This window comes from Chiloscyllium plagiosum, chromosome 30, assembly GCF_004010195.1.
Source record: "Chiloscyllium plagiosum isolate BGI_BamShark_2017 chromosome 30, ASM401019v2, whole genome shotgun sequence".
Lineage (NCBI taxonomy): Eukaryota > Metazoa > Chordata > Chondrichthyes > Orectolobiformes > Hemiscylliidae > Chiloscyllium > Chiloscyllium plagiosum.
Genome location: NC_057739.1, coordinates 1,889,403 through 1,914,298, shown reverse-complemented (window position 1 = coordinate 1,914,298; position 24,896 = coordinate 1,889,403). Strand labels below are relative to the sequence as shown.

General features: G+C 43.7%; 1 protein-coding gene across 1 annotated transcript in view; it reads left to right on the top strand.

Annotated features, from left to right (window-relative positions):
• Window positions 1-831: 831 nt before the first annotated feature.
• Window positions 832-24,896, top strand: part of LOC122564592 (exonuclease mut-7 homolog) — a 125,810-nt gene continuing 101,745 nt past the window's right edge. The window contains exons 1-2 of the mRNA XM_043719680.1: window positions 832-850; window positions 17,323-17,387. The gene's annotated coding sequence lies outside the window, so the exon portion shown is untranslated. The remainder of the gene's footprint in view (window positions 851-17,322; window positions 17,388-24,896) is intronic.

Below are 24,896 nucleotides of genomic sequence, written 5' to 3'. Positions count from 1 at the left end.
CATTAGCAGAGCCATAAAGTGGGCAAGCCTGAGAGTAGCAGTGAGGCCTGCGATTCCAACAAATGGAATCAGGAGGAGAGAGTGAGGACTGCACATACTGGAGATCAGAGTCGAGAGTGTGGTGCTGGAAAAGCATAACAGGTCAGGCAGCATCCGAGGAGCAGGTGAATTGATGTTTTGGACATAAGCCCCTCATTCCTGATGAAGGGCTTATGCCTGAAACGTCGATTCTCCTGCTCCTCAGATGCTGCCTGACCTGCTGTGCTTTTCCAGCACCACACTGTCAACAGATGAAATCAGTCAAGAATGCTTTGTGTGACTTAGCATGGTGTCTGTCTAACCTCCTTTCATATCTTGGCAACCTGTCCTTCTGGCACTATAAGATATTCTGAGGCTATTGGATGGAACAGTCATGCAGCCTGTCTAACACAAGCAGCTAATCTCTCAAAAATGAGGATTGAGCAGGGCAGTGATCCAGGGATTGGGATGATTGGCCTCCATGCAAGGTCAAAAGTCAATGAGATTGTGTCCATCCTACTGCAGTCAATCAACGGTAGAGTTAGTTGTGCATGCAGTCGTCTGGGCCAATCAGTAAGTATATGTGAACCTCATTGCTGACATTCCCTGTCTTATTTATCATAGGTTAGATGGATTCTGGGCTGAATAGTTCTATATAAATACAAGGGAGCCTCGTACTCAGGACATGAGATAAATGAGCAGTGTTTTCAACTGGATGTGTAGTACGGGTGTGATTGTGTGATCTCTGTGTCTGCACTATACCATGTGCAAAGAGCTGTCTGACTAGCCCTTAAAAGGGACTGCAGGAACTGAGCCGCAGCCATTTCTGAAGGTGGGTGGAGTGTTAGGACTGTTTTTGTTTCAGAGATCCTGGTGTGCTTCACAAAATAAAGTGAAGTGGTCAATCATTTTGGATTGTGTGTGGCTGGGGTGAGGCTCATGTTTCTGGCTGCTGAGTCTGCAAGTGGCCGGTTACTAGTGCTCAGTCACACTGCAGATAGTGTGCGTCACTGAACCCAATGTGCAATCTCTCAGCAACTGTTCCTAGAGCAGCCCAGGCCCTCAGGCAGGTGCAGCAGGAGAGCCTGGGTGGCATTGCCACACCAGTTGAGGGCAGTCTAATCCAGCAGTAAACAAATTGCACTGCATTTGTATTCAGAATTGCAGTCTCATGACTTCCCGATCTGATTTTCACAACCTTTAATTCTTTCACAACCCAATCTTCAAAGGAGTTCTTGCACATCTGATTTCATGATTCCACTCACAATGGGATATAGTCCCATTGTCACTGATTCTCACTTAAATACAGTCCTACTGTCACTGACTCCCACTGGAAAATAGTCCCTCTGTTACTGACTCCTGCTGGGATATAGTCCCACTGTCAGTGGCTCTGTTACGAAGTTGGTGTATAAAAATGGTAAAAATGTAAAATAGGTGAAAGCATTGCATTGTTCCTTTAAGAGATAATGTGCTTTTTATTTTAGAGATTTAAAAATGAATGTCTATGGCAGCAGCTGCAGGTGCTTGCATTGACATACTGTACCAAAAAGCCGTTCATTTAGTAGGCCCAAGCAGCAATTTTACCCAGGCAACAGTTTAAATTCAGAGTCGAAAAATGTGGTGCTGGAAAAGCACAGCAGGTTAGACAGCATGTGAGGAGCAGGAGAATCGAAATTTAAATTCAGCCAATTAATTTAAAAAGGCACTTGGAGATTAAGGACCAATTAAATTTAAATTTGATGGTGTTGACACCCTGAAACTAATCATATTATAAGAATTTGATGTATCATAGGGGTATATAAAAAAGGGCAATTGGATAGAATGAGGAAAGCCAAGTGTCATCTGAAAAGAGAGTGAACCTGCCATCTGAGAAAGAAATACCGGGCTCTCACAAGAACTCTCCATGCTGTCTTAAAAGCACCATCTATCCATAAAGGCAAACGGCAGGTTTAGTGAAAATTCTTGATACCAGAAAAATACAGAGAAGGCATTCGGACAGAAGAATTTGATGGAGAAAGGCCTTCAGATCAGATGAATAATAGAGAAAACGTCCCTGACAGCAGAATCAGAGGAGAGGAAGAGCATTCCGCAGACACGTTCTGTGTGAACTTTGAGAGACTAAGTTTTAATTTATTGTTCTTATTATTTGGATTTATACAAGGGGGAATCTTGGTTATTGAAACAACATACCAACAGAATTTAGTACAGTTAGGGAATAGGTAATAGAGAGTAATTCTAATTCCCTAACTCCTCCCTCTAACCAAACATAAGGACTCTGTGGTATGTTAATTAGATTAGATTAGATTAGATTACTTTACAGTGTGGAAACAGGCCCTTCGGCCCAACAAGTCCACACCCACCCGCCGAAGCGCAAACCACCCATACCCCTACATTTACCCCTTACCTAACATTACGGACAATTTAACATGGCCAATTCACCTCACCTGCACATCTTTGTGACTGTGGGAGGAAACCGGAGCTCCCGGAGGAAACCCACGCAGACACGGGGAGAATGTGCAAACTCCACACAGTCAGTCGCCTGAGGCGGGAATTGAACCCGGTCTCTGGCGCTGCGAGGCAGCAGTGCTAACCACTGTGCCACCGTGCCGCCCACAAGGTAGGGTTGATAAGGTAGGGTTTTTCTATTTCATTTTTTATCGTATTGTTGGTAAAAGCTTTTCCTTTTTTGTTTATCTAAATTAAGCTTAAGATTAAAAATGGCAGGCAATCTCAGACTCGTGTTATGCTGCACTTGCTCAGTGTGGGAGCTCAGGGATACAGCTGATGTCCCTGACTCCTTCACATGCAGGAACTGTGTCCAGCTGCCGCTCTTGTTTGGCTGCATGATGGCTCTGGAGCTGTGGATGGACTCACTGTGGAGCATCCGCGATGCTGAGGAGGTTCGTGAATTGGTCACACTGCAGATTGCGATTGCTGAGGGAGAAAAGGATGGGTGACCAAAAGGCAGAGAAAGAGCAGGACGGCAGTGCAGGTCTCCCCTGCGGTCATCTCCCTCCAAAGCAGGTATACCGATACTGTTGGGGGAGGTGGCTCACCAGGGGAAGGCAGCGGTAGCCGGGTTCATGGCATTGTGGCTGGCTCTGCTATACAGAAGGGCAGGAAAAAGAGTGGAAAGGCTATAGTCATAGCAGATTCAATTGTAAGGGGGGATAGATAGGTGGTTCTGTGGTCGAAAATGAGACTCCCGAATGGTATGTTGCCTCCCGGGTGCATGGGTCAGGGATGTCTCAGATCGGTTCAAGAACATTCTCAAGGAGGAGGGTGAACAGCCAGTTGTCGTGGTGCGTATAGGTACCAATGATATAAGTAAAAAAAACAGGATGAGGTCCTACAAACAGAATTTAGGGAGTTAGGAGCCAAGTTAAAAAGTAGGACCTCAGAGGTAGTAATCTCAGGATTGCTACCAGTGTCACACACTATTCAGAGTAGAAATGAAAGAATAGGCAGGATGAATGCCTATTCTTGAGAGATGGTGCAGGTGGGAGGGGTTCAGATTTCCGCGACATTGGAACTGGTTCTGGGGGAGGTGGGACTATTATAAATTGGATGGTCTACACCTGGGCCGGACTGGAACCAATGCCCTTGGGGGTGCTTTTGCTAACGCAGTTGGGAAGGGTTTAAACTAATGTGGCAGAGGGAGGGAACCAAATGAGGAGGTTAGTGGATAGTAAAGAGGTAGTAACTAAAACCTGTGAGGAACTAGTTAATGAAGTCAGCGTGAGTTAGGGGAAGAGTAGGCAGGGAGCAGATGATGAACACAAAGGGACTGGTGGTCTGATGTGCATTGTTTTAATGCAAGAAGTACAGTGGTAAGGCAGATGAACTTAGGGCTTGGATTTGTACCTGTGAGTACAATGTTATTGCTATTACTGAGACTTGGTTGAGGGAAGGGCAAGATTGGCAATTAAATATCCCAGGATATTGATACTTCAGGTAGAATAGCGAGGGAGGTAAAAGGGGTGAGGAGTTGCATTACTGGTCAAAGAGGATATCACAGCTGTGCTGAAGGAGGGCACTATGGAGGAATCGAGCAGTGAGGCATTATGGACAGAGCTCAGAAATAGGAATGGTGCAGTAACAATGTTGGGGCTGTACGACAGGCCTCCCAACAGCGAGTGTGAGATAGAGGTACAAATATGTAACCAGATTATAGAAAGATGGAAGAGCAACAGGATGGTGGTGTTAGGAGATTTTTATTTTCCCAACGTTGACTGGGATTCATTTAGTGTTAGAGCATGGGATAGAAATGGCAAGATTAGGGAACCATGGATGACTGGTGAAATTGTGAGACTAGCTAGGACGATAAAAGAAGCATACATAAGGTCTAGGTGACTGAAGACAGAAAAAGCTTTGGAAGAATGTTGGGAAAGTAGGACCAATCTGAAATGAGGAATCAAGAGGGCTAAAAGGGGTCATGAGATATCTTTAACAAACAGGGTTAAGGAAAATCCCAAAGCCTTTTATTCATATATAAAGAGCAAGAGGGTAACTAGAGAAAGGTTTGGCCCACTCAGGGACAAAGGAGGAAAGATATGCATGAGGTTAGAGAAAATGGGTGAGATTCTTAATGTGTACTTTGCATCGGTATTCACCGAGGAGCAGGACATGATGGATGTTGAGATTAGGGTAGGGATAGATGTTTACTAACTCTAGGTCACGTCATCATAAGGAGGAAGGAGCTGTTGGGTTTTCTAAAAGGCTTTAAGGTGGATGAGTCCCCAGGACTGGATGGGATCTATCCCAGGTTACTGAGGGAATTGAGAGAGGAAATAGTTGGGGCCTTAACAGATATCTTTGCAGCATCCTTGAACACTGGTGAGGTCCTGAAGGATTGGAGAATAACTAATGTTGTCGCCTTGTTTAAGAAGAGTCGCAAGGATAATCCAGATAATTATAGACTGTTGAGCCTGATGTCAGTGGTAGGGAAGCTGCTGAAGAAGATACTAAGGGATAGGATCTGTTCCCATTTGTAGGAAAATGGGCTTATCAGTGATAGGCAACATGGTTTTGTGCAGGGAAGGTCATGTCTTACCAACACAATAGAATTCTTTGAGGAAGTGATGACTTCAGTAAGGTGTTTGAAAAGGTGTTTGATGGAGACGGTGAAGTTGCATGGGGTCCAGGGTGTACTAGCTGAATGGATAGAGAACCGGCTGTGCAACAGGAGACAGAGTAGTAGTGGAAGGGAGTTTCTCAAAATGGAGACTTGTGGCCAGTGGTGTTCCACAGGGACATAATAGAATTCTTTGAGGAAGTGATGACTTCAGTAAGGTGTATGATGGAGACGGTGAAGTTGCATGGGGTCCAGGGTGTACTAGCTGAATGGATAGAGAACTGGCTGTGCAACAGGAGACAGAGTAGTAGTGGAAGGGAGTTTCTCAAAATGGAGACTTGTGGCCAGTGGTGTTCCACAGGGATCTGTGCTGTGACCACTATTGTTTGTGATATACATAAATGGTTGGAGGAAGGTATAGATGGTCTGATTAGCAAGTTCGCAGCTGACACTAAGATTGGTGGAGTAGCAGATAGTGAAAGAGACTGTCAGAGAATACAGCAGAATATAGACAGATTGGAGAGTTGGGCAGAGAAGTGGCAAGATGGAGTTCAATCCGGCAAATGCGAGGTGATGCATTTTGGAAGATGTAATTCCAGAGCGAACAATACAGTAAATGGAAAAGTCCTGGGGAAGATTGATGTAGAGAGAGGTCTGGGTGTTCAGGTTCATTGTTGCCTGAAGATGGCAACGCAGGTCAGTAAAGTTGTCAAGAAGGCATACAGCATGCTTTCCTTCATTGATAGGGTATTGAGTACAAGAGTTGGCAGGTCATGTTAGAGTTGTATAAGACTTTGGTTCAGCCACATTGGGAATACTGCATACAGTTCTGGTCACCACATTACCAAAAGGATGTGGATGCTTTGGAGAGGGTGCAGAGGAGGTTCACCAGGATGTTGCCTGGTATCCAGGGTGCTAGCTATGAAGAGAGATTGAATAGATTAGGATTATTTTCATTAGAAAGACGGCGGTTGAGAGGGCACCTGATTGAGGTCTACAAATTCATGAGAGGTATAGACAGGGTGGTAGCAAGAAGCTTTTTCCCAGAGTGGGGGTCTCAATTACTAGGAGTCATGAGTTCAAAGTGATAGGGGAAATGTTTAGGGGAGATATGCATGGACAATTCTTCATGCAGAGGGTGGTGGGTTGCCAGCAGAGATGATAAAGGCGGGAACAATAGCGTCATTTAAGATGTGTGTAGATAGAGACATACACACCCTTAGAAAATAGGCAACAGGTTTAGATGGAAGATATCGATTGGTTTGGAGATGCCGGTGTTGGCCTGGGGTGTACAAAGTTAAAAATCTCTCAACACCAGGCTATAGTCCAACAGGTTTATTTGGAAGCACACTAGCTTTCAGAGCGACGCTCCTTCATCAGGTGATTGTCCTGATGACAATCACCTGATGAAGGAGCTAGTGTGCTTCCAGTTAAACCTGTTGGACTATAACCTGGTGTTTTGTGATTTTTAATGATATAGATTGGCGTAGGCTTGGAGGGCCGAAGGGCCTGTCCTGTGCTGTAATGTTCTTTGTTCTAATTGTTCAGTTTGTTAGGAATTCTGTTTTTTTACACACTGTTGGAGTTAGATAAATAAATTGTTACTTGTTAATTGTGAAGTGAATAAAAGGATTTCATTTCATTTAACCACTCCTTTATAACAGATTGTGGGGTGGGGTGAGAGAGAGAGATTGTATCCCTTGTCACACTTCTTTATCAGGTTACAAAGCTTGGTGCTCCTCTCTGGGTGTTTTGGTTTTAATTAGAGGAGGGGTGTCAACCTCTGCTTCCGAACAGTTCTTACTGAAATGCTGTCCCACTGTCACTAGCTCTCGTTATGATGTAGCATTCCTGTCACTGGCTCTTGCTGGGATATAGTCTCATTGTCACTGTCTTCCACTGGGCTTTAGTTCCACTGTCACTGGCTCTCACTGGAATGTGTGCCATTGTCATGGGCTCTTGCTGGTATATAGTCTCACTGTCACTGACTGAAATGCAGTCCCACTGTCACTGGCTCTCGCTGGGATATAGTCGCGCTGTCACTGGCTCTCGCTGGGATATAATCGCGCTGTCACTGGCTCTCGCTGAGATGTAGTCACACTGTCACTGGCACCCGCTGGGAGACAGTCCCGCTGTCACTGGCACCCGCTGGGAGACGGTCCCCTATGCACTGGCACCCGCTGGGAGAGGGCCCCCTATTCCCTGGCCCCCGCTGGGAGTGGGCCCCCTATGCCCTGGCACCCGCTGGGAGTGGGCCCCCTATGCCCTGGCACCCGCTGGGAGTGGGCCCCCTATGCCCTGGCACCCGCTGGGAGAGGGCCCCCTATGCCCTGGCACCCGCTGGGGGGGGGCCCCCTATGCCCTGGCACCCGACGGCCCCCTATGCCCTGGCTCCCGCTGGGAGACGGCCCCCTATGCCCTGGCTCCCGCTGGGAGACGGCCCCCTATGCCCTGGCCCCCGCTGGGAGAGGGTCCCCTATGTTCTGGCTCCCGCTGGGAGAGGGTCCCCTATGCCCTGGCTCCCGCTGGGAGAGAGTCCCCTATGCCCTGGCTCCCGCTGGGAGAGGGTCCCCTATGCCCTGGCTCCTGCTGGGAGAGGGTCCCCTATGCCCTGGCACCCGCTGGGAGACGGTCCCCTATGCACTGACTTTCATTGGGGTGTAGTTCCACTTACTGTCTCTCTCTCACTGGATACAGTTTGATCTGCTCTCCCTCTCAGTGGGATACTGTTACACTATGATCTGTCTCTCACAGGGGTACAATTCATCCTGCTCTCATAGAATCATAGAATCCCTACCCTAACCTATTACTCTATATTTCCCCCTGAGTAATGCATCCTTATCTGTCTCTCACCGGGGTGCAATTTGTCCTGCTCTGTCTCTCACCGGGGTGCAATTCGTCCTGCTCTGTCTCTCACCGGGGTGCAATTCGTCCTGCTCTGTCTCTCACCGGGGTGCAATTCGTCCTGCTCTGTCTCTCACCGGGGTGCAATTCGTCCTGCTCTGTCTCTCACTGGGATACAGTGCCATGCAAACTTGATGGGGTGCAGTGCCCCAGGTACTGGTTAACTTTGGGGTACGCAGTGTGTTATGGGTTTGCAATAACTCTGTTAGTTGTGAACTGCTTGAGTGAACTTCTTCATTGGAGTTGGTTTGAAGTGTACATGACAGTAAGGTCACTGAAATCATTGTGCTCACATTTTCTCTGGGGGGACTAGAGTGCTATCACTTGATGAGTAATTGAGAGGCTCTTACTAATATCCTGGAGGCTTAGGTTCGAAAACCATCATGATAGATGGTGGAATTAATAAATCTAAAATGTAAACCTGATTTGAGTAACAGTGACCATGACAATAATCAGCTATTGTCATAAAAACCCATCTGTTTTACTTTTGTCTTTCACGGAAGGAAATCTGCTGTATTTTCCTAGTGTGGCCGACACATCTCCAGACCCACAACAGTGTCGGTGACTCATAACTGCCCTTTGTAATACCTCAATAAGCCCCTCAATTCAAGAGTAATCAGGGATGGGCATCAAATACTGGCCGCATCTGCAACACCCATATCACACACGAAGTAAATTAAATATAGTTTGACTCCACTGTTCTTTCTCTGTGGCCCAAGAAATGTCTTCTTTTTTGAGTATATATATCCAAATGCTTTTTGAAATGTACCAATAAATCAGCCACCAGAACCAGGGTGCAAGCATCATACCATATAAGGAGTCATGGTGTCGACAGAAGACAACAGAATCTCCCCCCTAGTTTTTTTTCTGACTTAACGATGAAGGGAAGATAGATCGTTGATGAAAAAGCTGAACATGGTTGGGCCGAGCAAGTTACCCTGAGGAACTCCTACAACGATGTCCTGGAGCTGAGGTGACTGATCTTCAGCAACCACAACCAACTTCTCTTTTGCTTTGTGTGTCTCCAACCAGTGGAGAAACTTTCCCCCGCAGTTACCACTGACTCAGGTTTTGACAAGACTTCTTCAATCCACACCAGTCAAATGCTGCCTTGTTGTTAAGAGTAGTCACTTGTACCTCATGTCTGCAATTCAGTTCTTTGGTCCATTTTTGGACCATGGCTACTATCACGTAAAGAATCTCAAGGCTCAAACAAGCAGTGAAGAAGAAATCTTTCATAGAAACTCGAGAGATGTCTGTACGCAATAAAAGTAGACTCTAGCTTGTCAGGCCTATATTTGACATCACATCCATAGCAAAATGGTCAACTGGCAAAAGTAAAACTGAAATGTCCCAACCAGACAATTTGAGATAGCAACAAATGTTGGCCTTGCCAACGCACCCACATCCACTCCCAAGAATAAAAAGAAAATCCCCAGGATAATGCAAGTCAGAGATGACCCCACACTTAGCTGAATGAGAAAGTGGATAGACTCCAGTCATGTGCAGACCATCAAGACATCAGAGTTGATTCTGATATCTGTCTCCAGGCTGTAGTATCCTGGTTAGTCACTTATCCTTGGTGCTGAAGATTGATGCTGCTCAGAAACCGACCAACTTCTAGAAAAGTGGGCAGGGTGTTATAATTACATTATCAATCAGTTGTGATCCACCAGTGAAGAAGTAATCAACAGTCTGAGATGGTTGCCATCAACTGCCCTCTAGATAGCTCTCCCATGATGTTAGAAACAACAAACTCAAACAAAACTCCTGTCAGGAGACTAAGCTTGAAGAGCTGCTGTGACCGAGCTCAGGCCCAGAAGAGGCCAACTTCAAGAAGCTGCTGCTAATTCAACTGGGACCCACAAAGGGCCATGAGCATGTACGTCAACCTATCACCATCTAAAGAACACTCTGCCATCTGGTTTTCCTTCAGCACTAGACAACTTCATTTTTAACCACATTATACTGAATTTACCATGTATTTGCACACTTACAATCTGTCTAAATCATCTTGCAGCTCCTGTGCATCCTCCTTACCATTCTTATTGCCATCAAGTTTTGTGACTTCAGTAGCCATGGAAGAATTACAGTCAAAAAAGTGTGTTGCTGGAAAAGCACAGCTGGTCAGGTAGCATCTGGGGAACAGAAGAATCGACATTTTGAGTGTAAGCTCCTCGTCAGGAATTCCTGATGAAGAACTTATGCTAAAAATGTCTACTGTCCTGCTCCTTGTATGCTGCCTGATCGACTGTGCTTTTCCAGCACCACACTTTTTGACTGATCTCCTGCAGCTGCAGTCCTCACTTTCTCGTAATGGAAAAATTACATGCAATTCCTTCATCCAAGTCAACCGTCTGAAGGTTTCACACATCATTAACTCTGTGTCACCTCTTTCAAATCCAAACAAATATAAGGAGATGAAATCCTGAAACAGCAACTTGTCAAGATTGCAGTTACCTATCGTATCCTGTTCTACTTGACCAGAACTTTTCTGGGTAAAAATCACTTGTGCAGTCTCTTATGTACCCAGAGGAACCCTACTAAACCCCTCAGATGATGTACATATTCATCTTTCAAGAAGGTCATGGTTGATTTGTTTGTATTTTGATTTAAGAAATTCAATGCAGCTGACTGTATACAATGGATATTAACGTTTTACTCTTTTGTCTTGGAATTTGTGACACTCAAACAGATGAAATTAGAGAATCATTGTCAATTTGCTTTTCTATGGTGAGTTTATCAATCCATATTTTCAGTGACTGGGTCTGTTCTGAATCTACCTACTTGTCACGGTGATGGTATCACACAACATGATGGAGGTTATGTGGATGTTGTGTGATACTATCACTGTGACAAATGGGTTGACCACAACAGAAGCAATAACCACTTGAACCACATCCACACTGTAAATACACTTGAGTGGAAGTAGTTTGGCAGTGCATTGACTGACACCGCCAAACATATAGTGCATCTGACAAATCACATGTCCTTTGAAAGTGAGACACTTGCCTCTTGCACAGCTTCAATTTAGTCTTTCTCCATTTGGTCCAATGGGAATAAGTATCTGCTCATTTGAGTTTCTCTATTTTCAGCTAGTCCACCACAAACCAGGATGTGATGAAAGCACAGATTCCTTGAAAATTGCGTTCAGCTGATCTAGTGCACATATGTTGGGATTCCCGATGACTTGTCATTCGAATGTCTGGTGGTTCATTCAACATTGTGAACTCATTCACTAAAGGCATTTGCACGATGTAATTATGTTGCAGCAATCTAGATGGGCCACAGTTTCATGAATGTGTATTTATTGAGCATATGAACTTGCTAACTTGTGAAGTTGACTTCAGTTTTAACAATGCCATCCAGATGGTGTTACGGTAGGATCTGCTCATGGTCCAGTTCTTGATAACATTTTCATTAATTTGCAGGATAAATACTTTCAACGGAATGAACTCTAACCACCTACTCCTGCATGATTCCAAAACATTAATGATATGTTTACTATATTGGAATTTCCTTACACGCCTCAAAGGACTTCACCCTGTGCTCACATCCACCTTTGAAATGGAGCAGTCCAAACAACTCTTGTTCTTCCATATGTTAGTTGAGAGACATGCTAATGGGTTTTCTGCTGTTTACTACAAGCTCATTTTCACCATGTATGTTGGGATTCCTCACATTCTATGTGCCATAAAATTGGCTTTATTGACTTAAATATTGTTACTTTGGTTCTGTGCGGGCTAAGTGGTAACAGCATTCTTTGGCATATTGCACTCTCTTTTGTATCTTGCCAGATTCTGCCCCATGCTTGAAGGATCTGCACTTGTCAGGTATTGTTTGGCCAGTTCTGTCGTCTTTTCCCATTGAGTGATGTCCATGTTACTGTCACTGTTAATGAGGCTTACATCCAGAGGGTGAAATATATTTTCTGCCAATCTCAGTTGTCTCTCTGTCGCAGTATCATGGAGGTGCCTCTGGTCTGTTCTTTACAACTGTCTCCCCTTAGGCAACACTGGTGAAAGATGTCCAGCTCCTTCCTTTGCTGGTATTCATTACAATTGGTACTACAATGGACATGTACCATTGTACCTTTAATCGACAGCCATGTTAGTGCTGTGGGGATGCCTACACCATCTGGAGATGCTGAAAGCCAATGATACTTTGCCAGCTTTTGAGTGAATGTTTATCTTTACATCTCCCTCTCGAGAAGTGTTGCTTCTGGGTAGAGGAAGTGAGGAACATCCTCAATGTTCTGTTACTCACTCACAGAATTCGGGGTGGGGGTTGTACAGTGTGGGAGACATGGTGTCTTTGTTGCTATCCAGTCATTGCTGTCTTGGTCTTTTCACAGAAGATGCATAGTCCACCCTTAGCACCTCTACTCTAGTGGTCTTTGAGAATATCCTCCATTGTGTTGTGTGGCAGTATCACCATGCTAAATAGGACAGAATTTGAACAAATCTAGCCACTCAAGACTTGGCATCCATGAGGTGCTGTGAACCATCAACTGCAGCAGAACTGCATTCCAGCACATCTGTAACCTCAGGTTCAAGGATATCCCCCCCTCAACCATTGCCATCAAGCTAGGAAATCAATCCTAGTTCAGTGGAGCGTGTTGGAGGGCATGCCCAGGAGCAGCACCAGGCATAACTGAAGGTGAGCTGTCAACCTGGTGACACCACTAAACAGGACAAGAACATAGAACAGTACAACATAGTACAGGTCCTTCGGCCCTTGATGTTGTGCCAACCTTTTATCCTACATTAAGATCAAACTAACCTACTTACCCTTCATTTTACTATCATCCATGTGCCTAGCTAAGAGTCGCTTAAAGTCCCTAATGTGCCTGACTCTACTACCACTGCTGGCAGTGCACTCTTTACACCCATCACTATCTGTGTAAAGAACCAACCTGTTACATCACCCCATAAACCTTCATCCAATCACCTTCTAATTATGCCCCCTCATGATAGCCATTTTTGCTCTGGGCAAAAGTTCCTGGTCATCCACTCTGTGTATGCCTCTCATCATCTTGTACACCTCTATCAATTCATCTCTCATTCTTCTTCATGACAATGAAAAAAAGCTATAGCTCACTCAACCTGTTTTCATAAGACACACCCTCCAATCCAGGTAGCATCCAGGTAAACCTCCTCTTCACCCTCTCTAAAGCTTCCATATCCTTCCCAAAATGAGGCGACCAGAACTGAACACAATATTCTAAGTGTGGTCGAACCAGGGTTTTATAGAGTTGCTGCATGACCTCGCGCCTTTTAAACACAATCCCCCTGCTAATGAAAGCCAACACACCATATGCTTCTTAACAACCCTAACAACTTGGGTGGCAACTTTGAGGGATCTTTGGACATAGACCCCAAAATCCCTCTGTTCCTCCACACTGCCAAGAATCCTGCCTTTAACCCCGTACTCTGCATTCAACTTCAACCTTCCAAAATGAATCTCTTCACACTTTTCCAAGTTGAACTCCATCTGCCACTTCTCAGCCCAGTTCTGCATCCTGTCAATGTCCCGCTGCAACCTACCACAACCCTCCACATTGTCCACAACTGCATGAACCTTCATGCCATCAGCAAACTTACTAACTCACTCTTCCATTTTCCCATCCATGTCACTTATAAAAATCACAAAGAGCAGAACAGATCCCTGCAGAACAGCACTGGTCACCAAACTCCAGGCTGAATACTTTCCATCTACTCCCACCCTCTGTCTTCTATGGACCAGCCAATTCTCTATCCAGACAGCCAAATTTCCCTGTTTTTCATACCTCCTTACTTTTCCGACCATGGGAAATTGATCAAGCCTTGCTAAAATCCATGTACAAAACGTCCACTGCTCTACCATCATCAATGTGTTTTGTCATATCTTCAAAGAATTCAATAAGGCTTGTGAGATATGACCTGCCCCCCTCAAAGCCGTGCTGACTATCTCTCATCAAATTATGCTTTTCCAAATAATCATCAATCCCGTTTCTCAGAATCCTCTTCAATAACTTGCCCTCATCAATGTAAGACTGACTGGTCTGTAATTCCCAGGGTTATCTCGAGTCCCTTTTTTGAATAAGGGAATAATATTTGTCACCCTCCAATCATTTGGTGCTACTCCAGTGGACAGTGAGGACACAAGATCATCATCAAAGATGCAGCAATCTCTCCCCTCACTTTTCATAAAGCCTTGGGCATATCCCATCTGGCCTCGAGGACTTATTTACCCTCATGTTTTCCAAAAGTTTCAGCACATCCTCCTTCCTAACATCAATCTGTTTGAACGTATCAACCTGTTTCACACTGTCCTCACAAAGACAAGGTCCCTCTCATTAGTGAATACTGAAGCAAAGTATTTATTAAGGACATCCCTTACCACCTCCAACTCCAGTGACAAGTTCTATTATCAGCCCTACCCTCACTCTGGCCATTCTATTGTTTCTCACTTAAGTATAGAATGGTTTGGGGTTTTCCTTAATACTGCCAAGGCTTTTTCAAGCTCCCTTCTAGCTCTTCTAAGTCCAATTTTCTGTTCCTTCCTAACTACCTTGTAACCCTCTAGAGTCCTGTCTCTTGGAGTCATAGCGATGTACAGCATGGAAACAGCCCTTTGGTTCAACTCGTACATGCTGACCAGATATCTCAACCCAATCTAGTCCCACCTGCCAGCACCCGGCCCATATCCCTCCAAACCCTTCCTATTCATATACCCATCCAGATGCCTTTTAAATGTTGCAATTGTACTAGCCTGGTATTCTTGCTATCTGCCCTGATGAGTGTAAGATCATTTGTCAGTTTTAGTTTGCTAAGTTTTCTTTATCCAAAAGTATTAAAGGATCTAGAATTAGCTCGGAGACCAGCCACTTTTCATTGGTGGAAACAGTTTGTGACCAAATGACAAACTTCTGTTCCTATAGCCCTGTATGTTATTAAAAGAAAGTGTTGTTTAAACATCAACCTGTTTGGGTGTTATGGATAGGGTGAATAGCCAAGGTCTTTTCCCTGGGGTGGGGGAGTCTAAAATTAGAGGGCATCAGTTTAAAGTGAGAGGGGAAAGATTTAAAAGGGATCTAAGGGGCAATGTTTTCATGCAGAGGGTAGTGCGTGTATGGAATGAGCTGCCAGAGGAAGTTCTGGAGGTTGGTACAATTACAACATTTAGAAGGCATCTGGATGCATACATGATTAGGAAGGATTTCCAGTGATATGAGGCAAATTCTGGCAAATGGGTCTAGGTTAATTTAGGATATCTCGTTAGCGTGGGTGAGTTGCATCGAAGGGTCTGTTTTCATGCTGTATATCTCTATGACTCTATGGTATGACATACCTATTTGGCAGATGGAACTTGAACTTGGATCTTCTGACCCAGAGATCTACCACTGTGCCATGACAGCCCCTTCCAATATGTTATATAGTGACAGATACTCCCCAATATTATACCCAGTGACACTGTTATATACAGTCACAGAAAACAATCCTGTTGTACAATAATACTGTACAGTGAGAATGGCTCTTATTATCTCACTAGTACTGTGGAGATACCTCTCCCAAATTGTTGTATTTCATGTATTAAGGTAATTACAGACTTTTGGATAATGGGGATCATCCCTCTTAGGCTGATCCTGTTGTTATTGATGTCTGTATACTTCCAGCAGCATTTCTGGATCATGAGGAGGAACGGCTGCTCTGTGGGATTTTCTTCAAACTCTTATCTAGGTGACATCTTCTAATTTGAGTCCAAGTGGAGACTGATCTTTCATGATCTTGATCTCTGCCTTGGATGAAACCTGCCACCAACCAACCATTGGACTGTATTGGAGTAGCAATGTAAAGAATATTAATTTAAAACCCATTGTAGAAGTTGGTGAATTTGAATTGACCATGGAGCTTGAGTTGTTTGGTGCAGTGAAGATCCACATGTGAAACTGGGATGTGTAGTGCATGCTGGTGGCACTCCCAGTGTAATACTGAGGGAGTTCAAGGTGCTGTCATACATTTGAGGCATGAAACAGAAGTCCTGTCTGCACCTTGGAAATTGCGGGTATTCTTTGCTGAATAGCAGGAAGGTCTTCCCCAGTACAGCTTGCTGGCAAATGTTTATCCTTTAATCAACGTCACTCACTCATTCTTTGGTCATTGTCAGAATGCAGTTTGGGAGTTTGCTGCTGCATTTTCTACTGAAATAACATCAAAATGTACCTCAAGAACAACAATAATAACTGGTATTCATATAGCACTTTTTAATGTATTGCAAAGTGTTCACAGGAAGCTTCAATGTGAGGATTAGACAGACAGCTTTTTCACAGCTGCTCCCAAGGCTTTTCATTGCTGGTTCAGCCCTGGTGAAATGTCCCTCCTTGTGCTTGCATGCCCCCCTTGTTTTCCTACCTATCCTGACAACACAGCCAAGTTTAAAGCCTTGGTGCATTGGATCACAAATTCCTGAGTTATTACACGGATGGCCCACACTGATGAAAATAAGCAACACTTGGAGACACCAAAGCTTGCGCTAATTGCTTGGCAATCCACTGCAATAATCTGATGCAATATCATGTCCCTATGAGAGGTCACAAAAGCAATCTCTTGTATACTGAGCTTTGGTCAGGGCATGGATTTGAATTTCCCTTTCACTTCCTAGAACCCAGCTCTTTGGGGCATTATTCAGTATTTCACCTTGGGAATGCAGGAAGCAAGAGAAAAGAAATGGGTTGGATGAGGAGGATAAAGGAGAAGGACTGGAAAAGGAGGTTGGGAGGGGTGAGATGTGTGGTGATTGTGGGGAGGTCGAGATGGGGGAGGTCACTATTGAACATGACCTGGAGCACCCCATATACTGTTATCTAATTATTAAATTGCTAATCTTGGGCTGTTTTGTTTTCCAGTGATATTGCTATTAAACAGGAACTATGATGGAAAGGGAGGGAGAACAGGTGGAATCTAAAAGAAAAAGGCAGAGAATGGGGAATAATGTTAAATGAGAAGTTTACTAAACAAACCCATCCTGGCTGGCTGCAAACTGTGCCAAGCTGCGTCTCCATTGATGTGCTGAACACAGGATGGCAATTTGTTTAACAGTGTGAAAATACACCCTTTGCATTAGTGAGTGGGGACAGTCCTGCGAGGATTAATAAAACCACTGAAATGGTAATGTTTGTTGGAGGTTTGTTTGCATTGTGAATGAGGTTCAGCTGCTAATCTTGAGTGACAGCTTGAAGGTTAATAGTTTTCAAGGTGGCACAAAGTGCCCATTCTATGCTCAGTAACAATACCACAGTGTTTCAAGTGCATCCTGTCACAGGCAATCAATCTGCTTCTCCCCAGGCCTGGACCCTCTCCACTTGCTGGATATCCTGCAAGTACTTTGGACAAAGAAAGAGATTCATGAGGTAAGTCCCCTATTGATGGAACCTCATAAAAGATCTTGGGATTTATGCAGCGCGGGTCTTCTGCACTAATACGGGGAACCATGATTTATGCAAATTTGTGTTGAGTTACATTAAGTGGGTTTGCATTGGTAACAGTGTATCTGAGGGTGGGGGAGTGGGGTTAACTTGATATAATGAGATTCATATCATGTAACATGACGTAACTGATCACGTCTCTGACATCAGTAAGAGAGAAAACATCAGTCTGGAAAACGCATGTGAAGGGAGAGGTCTTCGACACTACACCAGAGAGCTATATTTGAGAAACTACAATGTGCATGTTTGAATAAAGGCGTGTTACAAAATATGAGAGTTGAAGAACCTTAGTTAGAGATAAGGAGTAAGCAGTCTAAAAGGTGGTGTATATGCAGGCACCCGAGCCTGAGATATTCCATATAGTTATCTCCCCTGAGATATTCCGTACTGTTCTCCACACGTGCAGGGAGCAGTAACAAAAACAGAAATTGTTGGAAAAAATCAGCAGGTCTGGCTGCATCTGTGGAGAGAAATCAGAGTTAACATTTTGGATCCAGTAACCCTTCTTAGAACTAATGGTAGCTAGGAATGGTTGGTTATTATGCAGAATGTAGGGTGGGGGTTAAGATAGGTGGGCTAGAGCCCAAAGAGAGAGAAGGCAAAATAATGGATGACGGTTCATCTAGGAGAATGAATGGCTGCTAATGGGGACTGTTAGTGCCTAACAATGGAAAGTGTTTAATAGCAAATCATATGAGGGGGTTAGGGTAAGATCATGGAAGTATATGCTTCAAACCCTAAAACTATTGAACTCAATATTGAATACAGAGGCTGTAGAATTCCCAAGTGGAAAATGAGTTCTTCTAGCTTGTGCTGAGCTTCTCTGGAGCACGCAGCAAGTCTGAAACAGAGATAGTGGCCAGGGAACTTGATGGTGTGTTAAAATGGCAAGCAGGTAACTGTATTGGCTTAGAACACAAGACAGAACATGGTGGCAGTGAGGGGGGAGCAAAAGACTTTCAGAGCCGGGATCTGAAATGAAAACTGAGTCTAAAAGACACAACTGATAAAGGAAGACTCTGAAGACAAATCTTCTTTGGAACATTCTGAGAATAAAAAGGAGTCAACTGAAGATTTCAAATTACAAATCCCTGAGTGAAAAGTCTCCAAAAGATGAGGGAAAAAACACTGGAAGACTTTGAATTCTAGCCCTGAACCAACAATTCTCTGGCAAAGGAAAACATAGGGTCAGGACATTTTTAACAGTAAGAAAGAAAAATCCAAGTACTCACCCAGGTTGGTCAGTCATGATAGTCCATCAGGATGAGAGTTTGCCTCAACCGTTAGATAATGCAGTGAGTATACACTGAGGGCAGATATGAGAGCTTTGGAACCAGCAATGTTAGCACTATAGCACAACTTGAGACTTGCACACAAAGGAGCAGGGCCATCAAGTCAGCCATGCTTTTATATGCTGGAAACCCCATAGATGATCTGGTTAGACCAAGTTTGGGGAAATACAGTAGTGTTTAATTAAAACATCCAATCTGCACTTTGGCACCAGAAAAAAAGGAGTGGTAGAATGGATGAAATTTAGTCAGTGATCTCAACATTTGGGAGAATCAGTGGATTTTTAAGAAAATTTATATAGTCTAGAAAAGAATGTTGCGTGCACAGATCTTTGAAGGATAAATTTATTAGACTGCAATAACAGTATAAGGGATGAGAAGTTATCAGACTTTCTTCTGAGGAACACTTCACAGTGGAGAAATCAGAAGTCAGAGCCCATGAGTTAGTGCTGCAAGCAGCCATCAGGATGCCACATTTGGATGGTGGGACATCCTTCTGAAAGGCTACCAGAATGCCAAAAGATTGAGAATCAATGTTGATAGAATGTTGTAGGGATCAGTGCTGGGGGCACTATGACTTCCAATTAGTGACTTGGATGAAGAAAGTGAATGTATCGTAGCCAGGTTTGTGAATGACACACAAAATAGGTGAGAAGGCAAAGAAAGCCAGGAAAGGTGCCACAAAAAGTGCAGTAAGGTTAAGCGAGTCGGCAAAAACTTGGCAGATGAAATATCACAGGGGAAATGTGAGGTTAGAACCATAGAATGATGCACTTTTCACAAAAGGAAAGGAAAGGCTGAATATTATTTAATTGGGGAAAGACAGAAAGCTACAATATATGGGAGTGGGACACAAATAGACTGTTGGCCTTCATTTCAAAGTGACTGATGTATAAAAATAGGGCGGTCTTGCTAAAGCTATATCAGGCGCTAGTCAGTCCACAATTGGAATACTGTGATAAGTTTGAAGACCCTTACGTAAGGAAACATATTGGAGGCAGTCCAGAGAAGGTTCATGAGGTTGATTCCAGGTAAGGAGGGATTTTCTAATGAGGAGCGGCAGAATATTCTGGCCTTATACATTGTGGAGTTTAGAAGATTGAGAGACAACCTTATGAAATGTGCAGGATTCTTGCGGCACTTGACAGGTAAATGTGGAAAGGTTGTTTTCCCTTGTAGGGTCCTGGTATCGGAGATGGTAATCTCAGACTAAGGCTTGCACATTTAAGACAAGTGAGGAGGTTTTTATTTTCTGAGGGTAGTGAAAACGCTGTTGAATTCTTTACCACAGATGACTGTTGAGGGCAAGTCATTAAGTATATTCAAGGTTGAGATAGGCATATTTTTAATCAGTAAGGAAATTCAGGGTTATGGAAATAAATCAGGGAAGTGGAGTTGAGGATTATTAGCTTGGCCAGGATCTCATTGAATGGCAGAGCAATCTCAATGGACCAAAAGATCTAATTCTGGTTTTTGGTTAAGTGCAACGAACGCTCATCAGGAGGAGCTAAGTGCCACTCATGTTCAATTGGGAAACTTAAGAGAATATTGTAAGTTAGCAGTGTCTTTATCACTCAAAAGCAAATAAATTAAAATTATAAAAGATGGAAAAAGTTTAAGTTAGAGACACAGAACAAAAACATGAAGAAAACATTCCTCGTGGAGATCAAAGAGAGTGAAAAAAGATTCTGTACCATGAATGTCAAGAAACAAGAGTTGAAATAGAATTTAAACTCCGTACAAGAGCAATTGCTTCAATACTGGCAGACAGCTTGTCTGACAGTTTGAAGCCTGTGATATTCAGATTTGCAAATGAAGTCTTCGAAGGGTCAGAGGCACAGGTTTCCAGGTACATAGACAAATCACCAGGAAACTTAGCCACCGAGGGCAAAATGTTAGCAGAACAGTAAGTATACTGAGGATCCCGATTCAGATTCAGAGATTCGGAATATCTCATTGTTGAGTTGAAATGCACGTAACTGTCTTGGTTTCTAAGAAAGGAATAAACCAACAATGGCTATCCAAAGAAGTTAAGGAGAGTTGAAAGAAAAAGAATATAAGCAGGCAAAAGTGAGTGATAGCCTTGAAGACTGGGATAAATTCAGAGTCCAGCAAAGAAGGACTAAAATGATAATGAAGACAGAGAAATGAAACTGTGAGGGCAAACTAGCAGGGAATATAAAAACTGACAGTAAGAGTTTCTTCAGTGTATAAAAAGGAAGAGGGTGGTCAAAGTGAACATAGATCCCTTAGAAAGTGAATCTGGGGAGATGATTATGGGGAACATGGAAATGGCAAACAGACACTTTGCATCATTCTTTATGGTGGAAGATCCCATTAATACAAAAGAATGTGGGGATGGGTGAAATTAAGTACCATCACCATCGCTATCACTAAAGAGGTGATATTAGACAACCCTTAGTGTCAAAGTCAGATCAGGCCCCAGGCCCCGATGACCTGCACCTTAACTCTTTGAAAACCATGTTAGAGAATTGGAGCTGGATGAATTCAGGATCATTCGTGAGGCAGAGATTATAATAGATAAAAGCAACAGGGAGGTAGTTACTCCCAGAAATGAAGATACTTGGGTGACTGTTAGGAGCAGTCAGTGTAGGAATCCCTTGTGGCTGTTCCCCTGTATAACAGGTACACCACTTTGGATACTGTTGGGGGGGGGGGGGGGGGGAAGTGATGACCCAAGGGGTAAGCCATGGGGTACAGGTCTCTGGCTAGAGTCTATACATGTTGCTCAGAAAAGGTGGGGGGAAGAGGAGTGGTGCATTAGTTCTGAGGAGCTCCATAGTTAGGGGGACAGATAGGAGGTTCTATGGGAATGCGAGAGACTCTCAGTTGGTGTGTTTCCATGCTGTACATCTCTATGACTCTATGGTGAGCGTGACGCAGGGTCTGCTGAGGGATTTGGATAGGTGAAACAACTAAGCAAAAACTTGGCATATGGGACTAAAACCATTAACTGTTTTATTCAGATGCAGTCGGATCTGCTGAGTTTTTCCAGCACTGTTTGTTATCGTCATACAACATCCTACTCATTCTGGGTATCATGCCAGTTAATCTCTGATCTGCCTCCAAAGCATTTACGTTCTTCCTTAAATAAGGTATTCAAAACTGTACACACTACTCAAGATGTGGTTTCACCATCTGTAGAACTGAAGCATAATATCCTTAAGTTTATGTCCAATTCTTCTTGTAATAAATGGTAATATCCCATCAGTGTTCTTAATTACATGCTGTACCTTCATGCTAACCTTTTGTGACACATACATTGAAATACCTAAATCCCTCTGCACTTTGGAATTCTGCAGTCGCACAATAAAGGGCCCTTTAGCCTATCAGGTTTGCACTACTCAAAACCAATGACCAAAATATTCTAACTTCATTTTCCAGCACTTTTCCAGTCTTGTATACCCTCGCAACACAAGTGTATATCTAAATGCTACTAATATGTTATGAGGTTTTCTGCCTCAGCCATCCTTACAGGCAGTGAGTTCTAGATTCCCCAGGCTTTGGGTGTAAATAGTTCTCCTCACATTTCTTCAAAGCCTTCTGCCCCTTTAAATTTATGCCCCAGTCGTTGATCACTTCACCAAGGGAAAATTTATTTTTCCTGTCTCATTGTTAGTAATCACTTACTTATAAGTTTGATTATTCACCAAGAAAATTCTATATCACTGCTTATGGGATCTCTGGGTCCTTGTGTGGCTGATGATCCTGAATCTTGGAGCCACATCTCCAACAACACATTTGACAGGTGTTTCTGGGAGATGGAACTGGTCCTTGGCCTTGGGTTCATCGACATTCCTTTCTCAAGTTGTTTTTCTGCACTTCCTTTCGTCGCTGGGTATTCTCAAAGAATTGTGACCGTTCATACAGGAGTTTCCTCCAAGTTGGGCTCCACTGAACAAATTGACATCTATGTTATATTTCTTGAGGCAAGCCTTTAGGGAGTCTTTGAAAATACTTCCTTAGTGCATCTCATGCTCAAAAGCTGTCTTAGCTGGCCAAAGATGATTTGTTTTGGCACTTGGAACTCAGCCATCCTAAGAACGTGCCCGGCCCAGTGAAGTTGGTTTTGGATGATTTTGTCCTCTGCTGGTGCTATTAGTTGCTATTGGTTGGTGCTAGTATGCCTGTCCTCCCAGCTGATGCAAAGAATCTGTCTCAAAAAGCATTGATGGTTCTTCTCAAAGGTCTTGAAACAGTGTGAATTTGTAGACCAAGTTTTGGAGATATAGAAAAGAGGTGGAAGGGTGAGTGCCATATACACAAGGATCTTGGTATCAGCATGGATGTCTGTGGTGAAAGGGTTAAAATTGTGTCCCAATACATGCGTGAATCTAACCGAAAATGGAAGGTGTTGCTTAGTCTGATGAAGACTCTTATTTGAAGACAGTGCTTGTACGTTGGATGTGATGTTGAATCTCTGAACGGATGCCTTAGATGAGAGGTAGCTTCCCAGATAAGGGAAATGTCCATGTTTGGGAGAATTTTTCCATAGCTCTTGAAGGATGGATCGGAACTTGACTTGGATGTGGTGGTAAAGGACTTGACTATTTTTGAGATTGAAGGGGAGATCAATTCTTTGGTATGCTTCTGCAAAGGCGTTAAGTGAGGCTTGAAGGTTCTTTTTTGAGAGAGCAGGAATGACATTGCCATCCACATATTGAAGTTGTATAAGTGAGGTCAGTGTTGTTTCCTTGGACTTCAGCCAGTTGAAATTGAAAAGTTTACTGTCCATGTTGTAGACAATATCCACACCACTGGAAAGCTTGTTCTTGACACCATGAAGAGTAGTTGCAAAAATATAGGGAAAAGGGACCTCAAAGGATTCTGTCATATCAGTGAGGATCATTATCGATATCTTGTCGTGGAGAAGATAGAGAACATTGATGAATTTCATTGGACCGTTGGCCTTTGACATGGTCTACCATGGCATTTTCCGATTGACTGAGTCTAAAGATTTGGTCAGATCAATGAAGTCTGTGAGGTTTGATTGGCGTTGTTCCTGGCATTTCTCTTGGGGATGCCAAGCAGTGAAAATCATCTCTATACTTCAATAATTTGGTTGGAAGCTGTACTGTCTTTCAGGAGAGATTTCCTTAGAGACTGGAAGAAAGAGCTGAGCAATGATCTGGACAATGATCTTCCAGGAGATGGATATTAGGAAAACTTTTTAGTAGTTCCCACTGTCTATTTTGTCTGTTTTCTTGAAGACAGTGGCAATGGCATCATCCCTGAGATTGGCGGGGGTTTCTTCTTTGTCCAAGATTTTAACGTGCAGTTGACAGAGATGGCAAGTAAGCTTTTCGTCTCTAAGTTTGTAATCTCTGCTGGAATTTCATCTACTCCTGTGGGTTTTCCATTCTTCATGTATCTAATGGAGACTTCGACTTCTGCAACACTGAGTGGGAATCCAAGATCATTTTTGATAGGAAGTTGAGATATTTTCTCAACCACATCTTCATTAATGATTGTATTGCAGTTTAATAGTTCTTCAAAGTGTTCTCTCCATCAGAGGCGGATTTTTACTCTGTGTCTCAAGAGTGCAATCCTTACTGCACACCAGTTTGAGGCCAAGGGTGTTGCTTCGGTAGAATATAAAACATAGAACATTCCAGCGCAGTACAAATCCTTCAGCCTTCAATGTTGCGCCGACCTGTTAACCAATCAGAAGCCCATCCAACCTAAACTATTCCTTTTCATCCATATGTTTATCCAATGATCATTTAAATGCCCTTAAAGTTGGTGAGTCAACTACTGTTGCAGACAGGGCATTCTTCACCCCTGCTACTCTCTCAGTAAAGAAATTGCCTCTGACATCTGTCCTATATCTATCACCCAGGAGAAAGTGAGGACTACAGACCCTGGAGATCAGAGCTGAAAATGTGTTGCTGGAAAAGCGCAGCAGGTCAGGCAGCATCCAAGGAGCAGGAGAATCGACGTTTCGGGCATGAGCCCTTCTTCAGGAATGAGGATAGTGTGCCAAGCAGGCTAAGATAAAAGGTAGGGAGGAGGGACTTGGGGGAGGGGTGTTGGAAATGCGATAGGTGGAAGGAGGTTAAGGTGAGGGTGATAGGCCGGAGTGGGGGTGGGGACGGAGAGGTCAGGAAGAAGATTGCGGGTTAGG